Source organism: Ixodes scapularis, unplaced genomic scaffold, assembly GCF_016920785.2.
Source record: "Ixodes scapularis isolate PalLabHiFi unplaced genomic scaffold, ASM1692078v2 PGA_scaffold12__126_contigs__length_90152505, whole genome shotgun sequence".
Taxonomy (NCBI): Eukaryota; Metazoa; Arthropoda; class Arachnida; order Ixodida; family Ixodidae; genus Ixodes; species Ixodes scapularis.
The window spans coordinates 67,378,828-67,395,145 of record NW_024609838.1 but is presented as its reverse complement, the minus strand read 5'-3'; the positions used below and the strand labels follow the sequence as shown (position 1 = coordinate 67,395,145).

The following is a 16,318-nucleotide window of genomic DNA, read 5'->3' as shown; positions in this document are numbered from 1 at the left end:
AGATGTTCGAGAGATTGAGCGTAGGTCGCCAAGTATTGTAGAGCAGAGTTTGACAATAGGGGGGCGTTCCTCAGGAGTATGGTCTTGAGCTGCGTATACGTACAAACAATGTACAACAATTGTGCGTCCTCCAAGGTCGGATAGTCGACAAGATCCAAAACGGTCAGAGCGTCCGCGGACTCATGAGAAAGTTTACAAATTTCGGAGAACAGGACGACCCTCTCTTCTTCAAACTCTTCCTCATCTGAGTCTTCCGAATAAACGTTGGCCACTACTCTGCTCCAGTCGAAGGTTCGCGATTGATCAAACTTGGTGGCCTCGCGAAACACTTTGGACACGCTGGATGCTACTCCGGTCATGTTCCACGTTTGTCGACGCGCTTCGGCAGGCGCGCTTATATATACGTACGTTTTGTGCACGTAGAAAACTAAAGCCTCTCGAATGATTGTTTGTTTGTTTCAAAAAAAGACACGTACTAGACGTTGCGCAAAGCTCGCATAATGTGATCGCTTTCGGTGTAGTATCTCTTGTACTTGTAGCGCCTGATCTCGTCACTGACCTCGTCGTCACCGTCGTCACCGTCTTCAGCGTCGTCGTCGCTATCCACGTTGCGCTCAGCGTAGTCGTCGTCCAAATTTCCGTGAAACTTGGCCTCATTATTATTATTATTTGTCTCGTACACCGTCCGTCTGGTACGGAGAGTCGATTTGTAGCGGCCTCCGCCGGTCGAATGGAAGAAGCTATCCGTGGACGGACCCAACGGTCTCTTTTCCCAGTCGTCCACGATCCTGTAGTTTGGGCGATTGGAAACGCGATACTTGAATTCCTTTCGCACGTTATCGCGCGCGTTTGGACGAAACTTTGCACCAGACTCTCGGTGCACGATGTTGTCGGAATAATACGTGTCGTGCGTGGGCAAGTTTGTAAAGTCGCCGTTTATTGTCCTATACAACTCGCCTAGCTCGACCATCTCGTAGGCCACGACTATGGTTTCCAGAAAGGACGGCGGTGGGTCGCGAATCACGTCGATCCACTGCCCCACCTTGATCGAGCGGCTGGTGACCACGTCGTGAAACTTGCTAGATATTTTGTCAATGTTTACGTTCACCAAGACTCCCGAAACGTAGGGCGAATGATTATCTCCGGTGGTCCTACCGACTTTGGTTTCCAACAGGGCTGCGCCGTCGCTTCTCGCTTTAAACACGGGATAGAACGAGTTAGATCGAATAGCCTTGGCCGTTTCGGCGTACTCCCTTCCGCACATGACGTCGCCCTTCTTGTTACGCACGGGCACTATCGAGTACATGTCATTCAACACGTGAACTGGAAATTGATTGACGAAAATTGGGGCGCTGCGCTTGTGCATTTTAAAGACCTGAAAGTCTCTGATCACGTCGTTGGCACGCTTTATGAGACGGTTCTTGTCCGACCGCAACCCCTCGTGAGCGCTCCTGAGAAACCTGAGCAGGCTCGGCGGGAGTTGGTCGAAAGAATAATCCACGCGCACTTGATACATTTTTTTATTACACGGGATACATGTACTTGGAGTCGCTGCTGGCGTTTCTGGACATTGTTCGCCTACCGACACTGACGCTGCGACCGAGTCGGCCTCGGTTAATGGAAATGCTACGGCTCCTCCTGTTGCCGACGCTGCGACTCCTCTTCCTTCCTCGTCTTCGACCCGAGGAGAGGACGCTCCTACTCCTACTCCTCCGCCGCGCGACGCTTCCGCTCCTACTCCTTCGCCGCGCGACGCTTCCGCTCCTGCTCCTCCGCCGCGCGACGCTCTTGCTACGACTCCTCCTCGTTCTTTGACTCGATGGTCGAATCTTGTCGAGGATCGCGTGAGTTATCAGCGCGTGCCTGGCTCGATTGATCGGACATGACGCCGGCAGTCGTTGTTTGCGAGCAAAAGCCTGAATTAGTTTCCCCAATAAAAGTTTCAGGTAGGTTGGACTCTGTCCTCGTTTAACCCGCATGGAGCCGAGAATGCGCCTTTGATCTTCCTTGGTGAAATGTTCGAGGCGATACGGCTTTCTCGTATCGAGTCTACGACCGTTCCTGTTGCATCTCGAACACTTTGTTCTGGCGGTTCGTTTCGAGAAACCGCACTTGGAACATTTGGCCATTTTTATTTACTCGTTAAAAGCCATGCCTCTCAAAAGAGCCTCGACATTTTCTGGAACGCGCGTCGGAAGACGCTCTTTGTTCTTGAGTTTGTTCACGTAAGAAGAGACCTTGACGGCGATGGCGTTTTCGCGAAACGTTGTCGAAAGCGGGTGCTTGGTGACAGAGTTGTGGGTGGCGACTCCCTTTTCAAAGTGTTCGCGGACGTCGCGGGGTATCTCTCTAAACTTGTAGCGTTTGGCCGGAACGTTTGTCGGATACTGCGATATGTCGTACTGACGCTGCTTACAGTATTGTACGATCGCCTTTCTCAGAAGAAGGTTATTTAGCTGAGTCTTCAATTTCGGATTAGGAGTAAAGGACTTTTCAATTTCCAATCGCACGTCTGTCGGTAGACTACTAATGTCCGGGACTTTTGTCAGGGAATAAAATCCCTCACCCGTCTTCTTTGTCCGGCGGGCGCCGGTCCGTCGACGCTTATTCTTCATTCTCTCGAAACGAACGAACGTGGATGTGTTTTCAAACAGAGCGTCTCATAGGGCTCTCGTAGGTTTTTTTTGCTCGCCGTCCATGATCATTCGGATGGCCGTTTGAATCCGCAAGTATCGCAACACGTCGCCCGTGTACAGGTGTTGATATGGTTTGTAAACGACGGCAGTGCGTTCCCAAATGTCTTCACCAATCACGAAGTCCTCGATGAATTTCCTCAATATTTTTTTCTGCGAGTCCGATTCCATCATTTTTATAATTGTAGTATCGAGGGCCCTCCCTCGTAATCCATCACCGCATCAGACAACGCTCGAGCATTCAAGTCGCGATCTCTGGACAGTTCCTCGGCCAGGCTCGGTTCTCGTCCATACTTTTCTTTAAATTCGACTCGCCACTGCCGCTTGCAGATTTGCTTCTCCACGATGTCGACCCGTTCGTAGCACTCGACGTCGATTTTGTTATCTTTCAACACGACGTTCATGATCCTGTAGTCGTCTCGGCGCAGCACAAAATTTATAAACTCGATCACGTTGCGAAAGGCCACGTCCACCCTGGTCATGCGCTTAACTACCACGTGCGCCTTGTAGAGGAATTCGCGTTGGCGCACCGCGTCGAGTTCCTCAAAGGCGCGTTCGAGTTTGTAGGCAAAACCCTGATCTACCGTGTAATGGTTTAAGGTCTCGATCGTCATAGGGCCCAATATTTCTCTAAACTGTCGCCTGATGGCTTCCACTTTGTCCGCGTTACTTTCGGCCAGTTCAAAATTGTATTGCGGAACGTGAAACGGCGTCACGCCGGAATACCTGGGGGTTTCTATAGCGCTCGATGCCGGTGACTTCATCATTTCGTATTCTTCGTTCGTAAACAACATTGCGCGGTCAGAGGCGTCGTCCAATACCGAGTCCCTTTTCTTTCTAACTGCGGGATGGGTAGGCGACGGAACGGGTTGTGGAGACGCAGACGACGACGAGGCGCTATAACTATCGAGTACCAGATACTCGGCGTCTTCGTCATCAGAGGATATGGGTGGTGGTGTTTGAGCTGCCCTCGCGGGTGTAAAGTAATACACACTGAGTGTGAGTATAGACGCAAAGATCGCGGCCCTGAATGCTATGTTTTTAATACTGGAACCTCGCCCCCTCTTTATTTTTGCGTACAGAGCGTCAATCAATTCGGCTCGTTCATAGACCGTCAACTGTTCGTTGGAAACGATTTGTGCGACCAATTCTTCCCTCGAGCGTCTAAGTATCGCTTCCTTTTCTTCGCGACGCATCGACATCGTCACCGATTTTTGTAAATAGCACGTGAGAGTGCGCAACGGCGTCGCTGATGGCGTAAATGGCGAGCGTGGATAATAGGACTGCCGTCCCGACTTTGCAGAACACGTGAAAGGCGGACGAGTCGCGCAACTTGTTCCAATCGGGCATTGTGATTATAGTTTTTTTTTATGATTCCGACTTCTTTGTATTCACATGCGCTTGTTTCTTCTTTTCCCATTGTGCATTCATCACGCGTTGTAGCGCAAAGTAGGACGACACTCCAAAGACAATCGTGGTGGCAATGTTCAACACTACGGTCAACCCCCCTTTGCGTTCAATCTCGTACATTTTTTTTATTCTTTATATTCCTCGTGCCGACCGTCGTCCTTTGAAGACGTCTTTCTGATCTCGCTTATCAGGTCGTTGATGGCAAAGTAGGTGACGGTGCTCAGAGCCAGCACTACGCCGACCTGACACATGATCTTGAAGACGTTGGGAGATCTCTCCGATACGTGCTTCTTCAAAAGCTTCACAAATATGTCCCGACCGTAGTCGTCGTCGGCCACCGCATCTACGACACCGTGCGGCAAAAACCCCTTGGCGGTATTTCCCGCTGTGACCGCCGTGTAAAGATTCATGTTTTTTTGATACCAAAACGTACAATGTTTCAGAAAAGGTGGGAAGAGGAGTTTGAACGCGCAATGAGCGTACCTTACACGGCAGTACCCATTTCCGTTGCGGGTGACGTGGCCTTTGACATGGCCAGGGTCAGAGTCAAGCGGCTCGTCGTAAAGATCAGCAAGTACGTAGCGTCCAAGATGACGACCGCCGCGAGCCGAGCGGTAATCCAAAAGATTGCCACAAAGTATGGCGCAAAGAAAATTGGAGCCTGGGTCGGCACCACCATACTCGTCAGATTGGCTCAGGGCATGGCCCTCGGCATCGCCAAGACGGTGGCCACGGCCGCGTCTACGGCCAACGCGGTGGCCACCGTCGTCATGTTTGTTCTCGGCATGGCGGGCGCAATCTACGACGCCATAGATCCGAGGGGCTTCAATAACATGCCCACCACAATGGACGAGCTGTTTGAGATGGTAGACCAGGCCATCGAGAACGACAAGTTTAACCTGACTAACGCCGACGTTGCGACGACCAGCTACCCGGTGGAGGTGTATCCGGAAAATTACGTGCCGCTGCCTCGCAACGACATTTCGGAGACGGACGAGTTTATAGGATACGTCGCCGAATATCTGAGCGCCCTACAAGTAAACAGCCGCGGCGAAGCGATCACGGGGAAAGACGAGCCGGTCACCGAGGGAAGTCTGATGGGTGAAGTCTTGAACTCAGCCACCGTCGTTGCAGAAGATCGTCTGCCGAGCGACCTCGAGAGAATCCTCGAGCGTCTTCTCTACGAGTCCATGGCCAGCGCGCAAGACTTTGTCAGGGAAGGAGACGCTCGCGTGGGGCAGTCGACTATTCGTTGGATCAAGGCGATCGGAGTGCCGGCCGCGGCTGCGCTGGCCGGCACAAAGCTTTACCGCTCGCTAATGTCGTCGTCGTCCTCTCGATGAATCGTACGCTTCTTTGGCTTTAACGATAAACACGATGATGCCAAATACGGCTCCGAACCCCAGTCCTATTTTAAGCACGGTTGGTAAGACCCCTAATACGCTTTTTCCAAACTTCCCCACGTCTTGCGCAACGTCCAGGACAATGTCACCGGCAATGTCGGCGATGGAGGGGCTGTTGCACTTGTACGTGACGTTCGGGTTGATTTTAAGCGAATTGAAAGCCACGAGCGCGTCCCTGTCGTCTAAACCCATATCGCGCCTGAGACTCTCGGTAGAGTCGGGGACCAGGTACTTGTCGTCGCACAACACGGAGCAACCGGGGTGATTCGGCATGGGAGTCGACTTTGATGGTCGGTCGGCGGCGTCGGCGTCGTCGAAGGTGGGCAGCGGCACAGACTGACACGGCTTGATAGGCGCTCTGTCTGTGAAGGTGTTTTCGCGCAGCGGCACGAGCGTGTACTCGAGGGCCCTGCAAACGCCCACGGTGCCGTCGCTAAACTTTGTGTACTGCAGACAACCCGTGTTGGCATCCTTGAGAGTGTTTAGAACGAGACCGAGTGGCACTCCTACGGCCGTGAGCACCAGTCCGACGTTGGTCAATTTTAGAAAGAGCCTGCTCTTGAATTTCGTCCCACCCTTTGCGATCGTTTTTTCGATGGACTTTAACTGCTCTACAACCTCGTCGCTGACGCCCGCCTTCTTGAGGACGGACGCGTCCACCTTGGAGCCCGCCTTGTTGAGCGACCCAACAATTTCTGCGTCTTTTAGCTTGTCCGATTGCTTGGCCAGGGTGCGGAGCGTGTCGTCCACAGAGTCCGCCGCCTGGTGCACCGAGGACAAGATTGCCGTCTTATTCTGTTTGGCCAGCTTGGAAAGTAGCGTCTCGTCGAGCACTCCGTCGGTCGCTCCAAGCATCTTTTTGAGTTTGGAGACGTCTCCGTTGCGTAACGCTCTAAAGAACGAGGAAGCGTTCACCACGCTCGTGCCGGTCTTTGTGGTGATTCGCAAGTCGCTGGCGCTATGCAACACGTCCTCCAGCTTGGTTATGCCGAGTCGTTTGAGTTCTGGCAGTTCCTCGACGATCCGCTTCATGGGGAACGAGCTCCTGACAGTCGTTTTCAACTTTTTCACGCGATTGGCAATCGCTCCGACGAGCGAGAGTTTGACGGCAAAGTTTGTCGCGTATTTAAAAAATACGGGCTTCATTTTTTTTAAATAGGCGAACATGGATGGAGCCATATGGCAGGGGCAGGTATACGACGATAAGCGCGACTTCGCCGCCGACCAGGCTAAAGTTAGGCAAAAGATTTTCGAAAAGTTCTTTATGGGGCGGCCGTTTGCCATACCGTACGTAAGCGAATACGTCGCCAAGACGGTCGGTGATCAGACGAAATGGACGGAGGCCCGCTCTATGCCGGCGGTCAGGCGTATCCTGTACGACGTGCCGTCGATTCCAATGAGAGAGTGGTCGCGATATCAGGAGCTGGCAGCCAAGAACCCCGTATTTGAAAGGTTCCCTCAGTCACATTACCAAGTATACTTCTTTACTCTCTTGCTCAGAATATTTACGGGAACGCCAGTCCCCCCAAACGATTGGATCCTAGCGCTATTTCTAGTGAACGCCGTAACTCCTTCGGCCGTTCACGTGGTTTACAGCCCTAACTGCAAGGGCACCTCGGTAGCCGCGACTCCGTGGGCTTGCTACTTCGACTCGCTCGAAGTGCCGACCTTCTGCGTGACGGGTACCGTCTTCACCTTCAAGGACGGCGAGGTGCGCGACGGCGATAGAATACGCTTAACGAGGGGGCCCCCATTGCTCTGGTACCCCATGTACGTGGCGACCCGGGACGAGGAAATCACGCTGGACGCTCCATTTCTCACGGTTCCTTTTACCTTCTCGTCGTGGCTTCAACACAAGGGTCGCATAATCGACATTCAAACCTGGTTCAAGGTTACTGGCGCCGAGATGGCCACCCTGTACGAGTCCACCTACCGATGCAATCACAAGGGCGGCTTTGTGGGTAATCTCTTGCGCCTCTGCTACAGATTCCTAATGTACGCGGAACCCGGAGGAGGCGACAACTCCAACATTCTCGTGTACACCGAACTGAGCGACCAGCGCGTCGCCGTCAAACTGCACGACCTAAACTGGTTCGCGTCTTCCGATAACGACAGATCCCAGGACTACGTGGTGTCTGAACTGAGTGTGGACGCTCTATTCACCGAGTCTAGTCTGGAGGAGAAGGTGGCCGCGTCCACCTGGCCCTACGTTCCAGAAACAAATAGGAAGGCCGACCACGCTTTCCGCCCAAACAAACTGCTGCGCTCCTGTGTCCGTACGGTATTTAGAGATATATTCGAGAAATCGAGGGACGTGCGATCGGCCGACATTCGAAATATTGCGACCCCGGTTCGCCTAATGAGCTTTTACGAGTTTGTGATAGCGAGACTGGTACCCACCCTGACGAAATACGGCGTCGACACGCACGCAAAAGTCAATCGACACTTTTGGGCGACCGCCGTCGACGCGGTGATCAGTGCTTACGCCTTGGGTGACCCCGAGAAACCGTCGCGCTACGACGAGTGGATGCGTTACAGCCGGTTTTACGTGGCCTTTACAGGCACGTTCTGGGGAATGGATCCACGCGCGTGGTCGCGAGCAGAGTGGTTTGCCTTCGTCAGGAACCCGCACGGTGCAATGTCCACCTACTATGGCTTTTTGCGTCCAGACCGCGTGATCGTCCAAGTGTTGGGTCCGACGCGAGTGGGTCTGTGTCCCGAATCGCGCGAAGAGTTGATGACCGCGGTCGACCAGATACTTCCTCCGCGCTACGTGTATTTCCTTAGACACCTCTTACCGGTCGACACACTCGGTCACAATATGGCGGCTGTCTTACGCGCAAAAGATTACGACGCGTTCCAGGCCTCTTTGGACCGTCTCGACTGGCTCAAAGAAAAGTGTTTACAGGTGTACGTTCAAACGTTTTATTACAAGAGTAGAAATATAGACAAGAAGGTCACTTTTTCAAAATTGAAGTACTCCTTCCGGTCGTCGTCCGATTACCCCGACTGGTTGAGCGTAATCGAGTTTGAGGTGCCGCGAGCGGACGCCTTGAACGCTGCTCGCGTCGTCTGGACCGCCATCGCGCGTCTACGCTCCGTCGTCGAGGTGGGACTCAGGTTCGAGATGCTGCCGCACGTGGAGCCCTACCTGGGTCGCTTTGCCAGAAACTACTTTACGAGAGAAGAAGCCGAGCTCCTGTCCGGCAGCGATTACACGAATCTAAACTTGAGGGACGACGAGTTTATGGATTTCTTATTTCACAGCAAGGGTAAGGTGACTTGTACGGAAGTGTTTTCCAACGAAGAAGAAGAAGGAGAGGAAGAAGAGAGACCACGACGCAAGCGTTCCGTGCTCTCCCCGGGGGAGGGTAGACCAAAGGGTAGTGCCGTCCTGACGGAAAGACTGGCTCAGGGACTGTTTGCGATCGCGGTGGAAATGTCTCGCGGAAACTCTGACGGTGTGCATAGCTTGGTCGAGACGTACGTGCCTTACAAGACCAATAGTCTACGCCTGACGTACGACTCGCGCGACGACGAGTGGAGCTTGTCGAGAAGGAGCAATGGCCGGTACTCCAAGCTCGAGTTTGATTTTCACGTAGAGAGGGAATCTGCCCTGAGGCCGGCCACGATTCGCGACGTTATTTGCGAAATGGCCATGGGAAACCTGGAAACCTTTTCCGCCTTTGCTCTGAAATTGTTCGACGTTCACCTAGAAAAGGGCAACGACTATATCGCACCAAACCCATGGATCCTGGAAGCGCCGGCTCGGATGGGGACGAACCCACTTCGCGAATGCCAGACGGTTACCGCCAGAGATTTGGTCGACATGAACGTTTTCACTTCGGCCGAGGTGGCGGCGACCTATCTCGGCTTTACCACGGATTCGTGGGCGGCGATTGCGCGGTCGATCGACGAGATTCCGAACCGCAAGATTTTCGTGGCTCCCGGCATCGAGCCTTATGGCGTGCCTCTGGAATACGTTCTCTTACGAATCCGAAAGAGATAAAAAATCATCACGTCAAAAAAAATCGGCCCCTGAGAGCAGATAAACGCCAAAAATACGTCGTCCTGCTTTATAAATTCGCATGTTGGAGAAGCACCGACGTGGACTTCGTGTAAATGCATTCACACTCCCCGATGCCAAGTTTAACCTTCGTGTTGTTGTCGTTAGGGGGGACTTTTTGAAGAAAAATTTTAAATGCTGGAGAAGCGGCGGTGTGGAGTTCATGTGGATACATTCACACTCCCCGATGCCAAGTTTAACCTTCGTGTTCTTGTCGTTAGGGGGGACTTTTTGAAGAAAAATTTTAAATGCTGGAGAAGCGGTGGTGTGGAGTTCATGTGGATACATTCACACTCCCCGATGCCAAGTTTAACCTTCGTGTTGTTGTCGTTAGGGGGGACTTTTTGAAGAAAAATTTTAAATGCTGGAGAAGCGGCGGTGTGGAGTTCATGTGGATACATTCACACTCCCCGATGCCAAGTTGAACTTTCGTATTGTTGTGAGATGAACTGCCGAATAAAATAATTTATATTGAGAAAAACAAAACACCACTCCTTCCTTGCTTTTAACCTTTGTTACTAAGAAAGTAGTTGCTTTAGACTTGTATGGTATAGAGAGACACGAAAGGTGTTTGTCCTTTGTTTCTGAAAATGTTTAACCGTAGTGTCGTTGCTATGAGATGGTAAGAAAAAGAAAATTTGAAAAGTTGACGGGACAATGGTTAGGAAATTTTTTTTTTTGCTATCAGATGGTTAAGTGAAGAAAATTTGAAACCTTGACAGGACAATGGGTAGGGAATATTTTCGATGAAAGGTTAAACGAAGTGACTCGTGTAATGGATTATATAAAGGAGTAGGTTTCCGTAGAAGTCACATCAACAAGCCAGCGAAACCTCCGTTACACGGTAAGTTTCATCTAAAAAATGTTTATTGAACGTAGAGTGTTCGTGGATTTTTTTACAGTGCGGGGAATGATCTTACATTCACGCGAGTCTTATCCTTAAGATCAGATTTCGAGCAGGCAAGGCGAGGTCTGGTGTTTTACCTTCAAAGCCGCGAATACCGTGAAGGACGATACTCGCTACAAAATGGCAATCGATGCGGTCTAGTAGGTTGGAGATATCACTTCGGAACTACGTCTCAATGGGCTCGGTAGATAACTACTTGGGGGAAAAGAAATCGCTGCTGTACTCAAGTATCGTGACCTCGGTAGATAAGTGTGTCGGAGGTATCAGTGGAAAACTACGTCTCAATGGGCTCGCTAGATAACTACTTGGGGGAAAAAAGAATCGCTACCGTCTCAAGTGTCGTGACCTCGGTAGATAAGTGGGTTGGAAATATCAGTGGAAAACTGCGTCTCAATAATCTCGATAGATAACTAGTTTGGAGAAAAAGAATCGGTACCGTCTCAAGTATCGTGACCTCGGTAGATAAGTGGGTTGGAAATATCAGTGGAAAACTAAGTCTCGATAGATAACTAGTTTGGAGAAAAAGAATCGGTACCGTCTCAAGTATCGTGACCTCGGTAGATAAGTGGGGTTGGAGGTATCGGTAGAAAACTACGTCTCAATGGCCTTGATAGATAACTATTTCGGAGAAAAAGAATCGCTGCGGGCTCGAGTATCGTGACCTCGGTAGATAAGTAGGTTGGAGATATCGGTGCGGACGTAAGTCTCAATGGCTACAGATAACTACTTCGGAGAAATCAGTGTTGACCCATGATAACGCAAGTGAATAAAAGCTCCAACTTGGAACCCCACAGCACTACTCTCTCTTCGCCTAGCCCAGACTCACCGACCACCGAATACCCCAGGCCACTTCGGACCCGACTCGGTAAGTTACTCTTTATTTTGTAAGCTACCTCTTTTCTTCATTACCTTCCATTATTACGCAGGCTCACCGACCACCATCCCAGACTCACCGAAAACCGCCCCAGGCGCACCGACCACCACATACCCCCAGGCCACTTCGGACCCGACTCGGTGCGTTACTCTTCATTTTTAAGCTACCTCTTTTCTTCATTACCTTCCATTATTACGCAGGCTCACCGCCCACCGCCCCAGGCGCACCGCCCACCGCCCCAGGCGCACCGCCCACCGCCCCAGGCGCACCGCCCACCGCCCCAGGCGCACCGCCCACCACATACCCCCAGGCCACTTCGGACCCAAATCGGTGCGTTACTCTTCATTTTTTAAGCTACCTCTTTTCTTCATTACCTTCCATTATTACGCAGGCTCACCGACCACCGCCCCAGACTCACCGCCCACCGCCCCAGACTCACCGCCCACCGCCCCAGACTCACCGCCCACCGCCCCAGACTCACCGCCCACCGCCCCTAGACTCACCGACCCATCACCTACCCCCAGGCCACTTCGGACCCGACTCGGTACGTTACTCTTCATTTTGTAAGCGACCTCTTTTCTTCATTACTTTCCATTATTACGCAGGACCACCGCCTAAACCCAGCTTCCGAACAGCACCGTTGCAGCTCTTCTTGGTCTCGACCCATCTCTGTAAGTTACTCTTCATTTTCTAAGGCACTTCTTTTGTTCATTACCTTCCATTCTTACGCAGGCTCACCAGAAGGACCACATCTCTACCATGGCGGCAACAATTCTCAAAAAGGTTCAGGTCACGAGGAACTGGTGCCGCGCCTTCCCGGCAAGGGCCAGTTCTCTCGGGGACCTATTTAAAGGATATATTGATTTGAAAATTCAATTGGCTTTAACTATAATTCAAAAAGTATTCGAATATTTTCTTGATTCGAAAAATACTATCGCAGATGTCGATAATTCGCGATTCAAGACGGTCGTCGCAGTCTTTTCAGCATGCGGCGACCCGATTGATCGTCGAATTGTAGAAATTATTAACTTTCTTAATTCGTTGCATTTTCTGAACGTATTCGAAATTGCTCTAACGAAAAATTATTTGGTACTGTTTTTGAGAATAGTACCGTCAAGGAAGGTGGACTCGAGTGGACTATCCCGTGTACTCGGCTTCGCCCACGAAGTCATATCCGACTACGTGGGCGAAGACGAAAATGCATGGGACGAGTCCCTGGACATCGCGGCCCCTCCACCTCCATCGGATACCGCGATGTTCCACGGCATCTTCCAAGTAGAAGATATGGACCACCTGATGGCGGAGATGGGAACTCGCCTGGACCGGACCACAAAGTGGTCCGAGCTGCGAAGGGTCGTCGTTCGGAATCGCGACATTGCAAAATATTATATTGATCCCAAAAAACAAGGAATTTATTATTAAATGATGATGATTAACTTTATTTTCAAAAAGGGTGGCGCCATGGCCTAAATAAACTTATTATCGTACGACAAGAAACACTTGTGTTTTTATTCTTTCACGCCCCGTGGTGTGTACATACACATCTGTTTAAGGCGATAATAGAAAGCCAATATTGGGAGAGGGGGTAGTATGGAAATAAATATCTTTGTCCGTCGGTCCCTCTGGTACAACGGACACCAAAAAAAAAGAAGGTCGAGTATCGGAAAATTATCTTTTTCTATGGTTCTATTGGGAGACAGTCAATTGTATTAGGTCTTGGATATGTATTAAACTTTAGTATGAGCTTTTATTTGTAAAAAAAAACCGGCCAACCACTTCCATTCCAATCCGCTTTTTGCGAGCTTATGAGATGCTCACAGGGGCTTCTCTGCTTTTTACGAAAAATTACACTAAGGAGCAAATACGCCTGTGAGGTAAAAATTACCTAGCTAGATTCAGCTACAGAAAAATGGGAGAAAGCCTAAAAAAAAACAGACCCAGTCCCCTGGGTGTGTTTAAATGACCGCAGCACGCTGACCATGCCTTTGGAATGCGTTTTTTAAGAATCCGAAAGATATATCGACAAAAAACCTTCGACCGCATTGCACCTCAAAAAAAAGAATTCGAGCATACTCATGGCGACTAAACCAGCCTACTTGATCACCAAAGGCACTAGCGAGGAAGATAGACACGCGGAAATTGAAGCAAATATAAGAGCCTTCCGAGCCGCTGCTAAGGAAATTGAAAAGAATATACGAGAAAAGGAAGACGGCGATCTACCCGGCCCTTTGTGGCAATTTCTATGCATCTTGATCTATCCGATTTTTGTCGTATCTGTGCTATATGCATGTGCAATCTCGAGGCTATTCAAAGCCACAATAAACCTGGCAAGAGACATGTGGCGAGAGAGCTCCGGTAAACTAGAGTACGATCGTTTCGTGCGTACTTCCCGTTGGTGCCTGATAACCTGTACCGCCATGTCGGTGTACATTTACTATTGCATCTACACTATCTTCTATTAATAAAAAATGCATGGGACAAATTTGGACGCACCACATAGTTAAGGCCGCATTCCACGAGGGTGGCGTTACAGACACAGGGAATACTCCAAGGTGCGCCCGACGACCAAGGACGCGTACACTGCCTCCAAAAAAAAAACGGAGAAGCGGTCTAAGTCCCCTCAAGTACTGGACGCTCCGCTATTTGTGCCGCACGGAAGCGAAAAAACTCGAGCGAGTATGCGAATAATAAAAAATGACTAATGAAACCCAGAAAGTCTACAGACTGAAGGAGTCAACAAAAAGAGGAGCCGCGCTCCCTTTGGAAAATGCAGAAGTGCGACCGCCCAAAGTTCCTACGGCCACCCAGCCCTTTGGAATGTGTCGATGGAGTCGAAGTTCCCGGGCTGTCGGAGGTGCGAGCGACGCCGACGGAGGCGATCGCCGAAATCGAGGTTGAAGCCAACCGGTGAAGCACTCGAATCGCCCCCCGACCAGGGCAGGTGCATAGCCCGCTCTGCAACAAAAGGAAAGGAAACGATTTTAAGACTCGACATCCCTCCAGACTCGGAGATTGATGAGAAAAGGTTAGCGTCACCGCGACCCCCCATTAACGCCACAATCGCCTTTATTCTGGGCGGGAATGACGATATTAGCGACACCGGTAGCGACTGGGACGAAGTGAACGCCGGCGAAGAAACGAGTGTGTCCGACTGCCCCTCGGACTTCTCTGTGACGCCACTGTTGAAAGAGCTTTTTTCGGGGTCCGTGCGATCTCGGCCGACGAGGATCTCCAACGAAGTGTACTGCGTAGGACTCGGGGCGGCGAGTTCGCCGCATGTAGACGACGCAAACGACAGATGGAATCGGGAGTACGACACCGACCAACAAGCCCAGCATCGAATCTCAAAGGTGCTTCATCCATTCATTCATGTAGCTTTCCAAAAAAGCGGAGCCGAATTTATACGCACTTAGGCACTTTTGACTGAAGTAGTAACTGTCGATCGATTTTCGTGTGCTACTCTACATATTTTCTTAATGTGTTCCAATCTTGGTCCAGGTGAATTTTGAAACCGGAGACGCCTTTATGAAAGTCCATGATGCAGACGATGTGGATCGCAAGGGATCTTGGGAGCAGATGGCCATTGACCGAAAACGCTTCCAAACACGGGTTGCGTCGACAGAGGCTGTGCTGGCACCAGTCTTCTCCGCCGAACATCGCCAGAGGACCTTCGAAAAATACCACGCAGCATCTGTCGACTGATTTCCAAAGCTTCCCTGTAGCCGAGCTGATGATTGTTTCGTGCCTAACTTCGTTTGGTCCTTATGACCCACCTATAGCATTTACTATTGCATCTACACTACGTTCTATTAATCAAAAACACATGGGGGACATTTGGACGCACCACATACTCAAGGCCGCATTCCACGAGGGGCGTTACAGACACACGGAATATTCCAAGGTGCGCCCGAAGGCCAAGGACGCCTACACTGCCTCCGACACCAGAGAAGCGGTCTACGTCCCTTCGGACAAGAGGGCGGCCGTGCAGTCTTTCCGCAAGTCTCTCTTTATTGACGAAGACCGGGTGTTTGATCCACCGCTGACCGACCGGGAAGTTAGCATTCGCCTCAACGACGACCGAAGAGGAGGGGGGGATAGGTTCGTCTATGCCTTCGAGATCGACAATCGACTCGTCGAGGAAACGAACCTACTATTCGCCAGGCACGTGCCTCAAGTACTGGACGCTTCGCTATTTGTGCCGCACGAAGCGGAAAAACTCGTCTACCCAATCACAGACTCTTATCCGGCCGTCTGTTGGGTGACGCCCATCTTTTGCCTGTGCGCCTTTGCCGTTCTGTTTTCGAGCGAGTATGTGAATAATAAAAATGACTAATGAAACCAACAACGTCTACAGGGTCATGCTTCAGAGCATTTACTTATATAACCGAGACTTGCACGATCGGCTATCCGACGTTGAGAATGGTTTGATAGTCGTTGGGATCTTATCAATACTTCTGTTTTTTGCTGTCGTTTTTCTCGCCTTTCTCGTATACAGAGAGGGCCCGTCTTTGATACGTAATAGTAAATAAGAAATGGAACTACCGGTTCTCGAGCGATTAGACTTGGGGCAGGCGGACACAGAGCCGTCGACTTCTGCATTCGGAGACTACATCGACGTCGGTTTGGACGTGTGCCGCTCCATAGACCCCACGATCCTGGTCTACGTGTCCCGGTACTTTGCGGAAAATCACCACGTCCAAGATCCGCCCTGCGAACAGGTAGACGCCAAAGACATTGTCCTGGTGTTTACGTTCAAGGCCACGACCACCGTGGACGACGACACGCGCTACAAGATGACGATGGTCGTAAACTTTGTGAACGCCTGTAGAGACGTCGTAATATCCGACATGATGTACAGCCGACGGCAAATTTTTCTACAACTTGAATATAAAAAGAGACTGTACGGCGGTCGTCACAAGTTTACAAAGACTCTGGGCCTGATCGACTACGTACTCAACGGCTACC

At 50.8% G+C, this 16,318-nt stretch overlaps 1 long non-coding RNA gene and 2 pseudogenes across 1 annotated transcript; all 3 read left to right on the top strand.

Annotated features, from left to right (window-relative positions):
- Window positions 1–10,349: 10,349 nt before the first annotated feature.
- Window positions 10,350–11,463, top strand: LOC121835284. Its single transcript, XR_006077526.1, has 3 exons — window positions 10,350–10,416; window positions 11,274–11,344; window positions 11,406–11,463. It is a non-coding gene; the product is annotated as an uncharacterized LOC121835284 (long non-coding RNA).
- Window positions 11,464–14,047: 2,584 nt separating this feature from the next.
- LOC121835237 lies at window positions 14,048–15,089 on the top strand (annotated as a pseudogene).
- A 796-nt stretch (window positions 15,090–15,885) lies between these two features.
- The window catches only part of LOC121835236, a 37,711-nt pseudogene continuing 37,278 nt past the window's right edge, over window positions 15,886–16,318 (top strand).